The sequence below is a fragment of the Cebus imitator genome, unplaced genomic scaffold (assembly GCF_001604975.1).
Source record: "Cebus imitator isolate Cc_AM_T3 unplaced genomic scaffold, Cebus_imitator-1.0 Scaffold291, whole genome shotgun sequence".
In the NCBI taxonomy this organism is placed as follows: Eukaryota; Metazoa; Chordata; class Mammalia; order Primates; family Cebidae; genus Cebus; species Cebus imitator.
In genome coordinates this window covers 3850202-3852502 of record NW_016107606.1, presented here as the reverse complement: position 1 = coordinate 3852502, position 2301 = coordinate 3850202, and positions in this window count along the sequence as shown.

Here is a 2301-nt window from a genome sequence, read left to right as displayed (position 1 = left end):
TCTAAAGAACATAAAGATGACCTACAATTCCATCACTCACATATAACTATTGTTTAAAGTTGGTGTGTATTTACTTCCAGACTTTATTATATGCACATATAAATATACATGCAAACATTTTATCCAAAATGGGAACATACCATATGTACTGTTTTGGAAATAGCTTTTTATTAAACTTGGAAACATGACATTTTTGAAAGATGAATTTACATTGTTGAATAATAAATAAAACTAATTTAGCAAGAATATCCTTGGTAACTCCTCTCTGTAATAAAAAAAAAAAAAAAGAAGGATAATTTAGAGAATAAAACCCAAATAACCCCATACAAAAGCCAGAAAGAAAATTTGGCTATTGCTACCTTGTCCCCTAAATACCTTGGTTATCAATTTAATTTGGGTGTTTGGCATGAAGAAGCTGATGGATGGAAGATGAAGGCCTGAGAGCAAAATCACATGACCCTGGGAGTCAGGATGAATGGACCAGGCCATGGGAGTTTAGAGGTTAACCTAGGTTCGAGATGTGCCCCTTGCCTATTTCCCTCTCTCACCTTCTGTCATAGCCTCGGTTTTGGCTGCAAACTCACTTCTACTGGAATCCCCTCAACCCACTGTGCTGTTTTGCATTTCCTTGCCTTTGCACCTTTCCTTCCATCTAGAATGCCCAGTAGCATCAATGGGAAAAAACGGACTTTTATGCAATGCCTAACTCAATTATTTGCCTATGAGGAAAACAAAAAGACCTCCTTAAAGGGCAAAGTATGTTTTTTGTCTATATGGAAGGAGATCCTGGGGCAGGTGGGAGTAAGTTTTTTTCTCCTTTGAAGGTGGAAACACCCTAATCACCGCTTGCCTTGGGGCTGTGTCTAGCATCCATGACCCTGGGACTGCTGTGCCTGTCCAAGCCACCCTGGACCTGACCTCCTTCCTCCTGGGTGGTGTTCTGGTCTGTAAGCCCCTCTCCTAACTCTTTCCTGAACTTTCTTCAGTCCCGAGTGCTCATAGCCAAGCAGCCCTCAGAACTGTGGGTATGCATCTTGCAGTTGTTTAGATGTGGGTAGGAAGAAATCATGTCACCATCGATGTCACCAGTATATGTGCCTCTCTATAGAAATGCATACTGCCCACGTGCTTGTATGTCTGTGGTACTATACATAGAATTGCATACATGTGTGAGACATGTTGTATATGTGTCCTTGTATCTGTGTACCTGGGAGGATATATACTTTCCTCTGTGTATATTAAATGTGAGTCACTCTTTATACGTATAGAATATTACGTGATTTTTTTTTTTTTTTCTTGAGACAGAGTCTCACTCTGTCACCCAGGCCAGAGTACAATAGTGCAATCTTGGCTCACTGCAACCTCCACCTCTTGGGTTCAGGCGATTCTCCTGCCTCAGCCTCCCAAATAGCTGGGACTACAGGCACCTGCCACCACGCCCAACTTTTTTTTTTTTTTTTTTTTTTTTTTGGTATTTTTAATAGAGATGGGGTTTCGCCACGTTGGCCAAGAATGGTCTCGAACTCCTGACCTCAGGTGATCCACCTGCCTCGGCCTCCCAAAGTGCTAGGATTACAGGCGTGAGCCACTGTGCCCGGCCTGCCAAAGAGTTGGGTCCCAAGCCAGAAAGAAGACTCAGCCATTATCATAACTCTGGCAAAACCACAATACTGGCAGTGGGAGACGGGACAACCACATTATTTTTTTAATTCTCTGAGAGACTTTCAGATTTGAGCTTTTCTCTCTGAGGCACCACTGGCCCCCAAAAAGCCAATGGGAAACCTTAGCTGTTATGCCCCCTTTCTTTCCAACACCAAGCCCATCCCTACCCATGGAGCTGGAGACCTACCCCTCGAGCTGGAGCTGCAGGAAGCCTGAGCTCAAGCCTGCTAGCAGGATGAGGCTTCCTACCTCAGGTGGACCCTGAGCACTTGGCTTCTCCTTCCCTCTCCAAGCAGTGTTTGCCAGTAAAGAAAATAGGATGCAGGGGATGAGAGACAGCAGGGGAGGAAAGACATGGGCTGAGCACGTTCACGCACCGTTCATTGTGTGACCCCTGTGGAATTTCACTCCGTCTCCATAGTGAGCTTTTTTCTTAAACGTATTCTTTATTTTTATTTTTATCTTTATTTTATTAGAGATGGGCTAATATTCTATTGCCCAGGCTGGAGTGCAGTAGCAGGATCATAGTTCAATGCAGCCTCCAACTCGTGGGTTCAAGCAATACTTCCACCTCCCAAATAGCTGAGACTGCAAGACTTCAGCAAGGACCTTGTGGGTCGTCTTTTTTTTTTTTTTTTT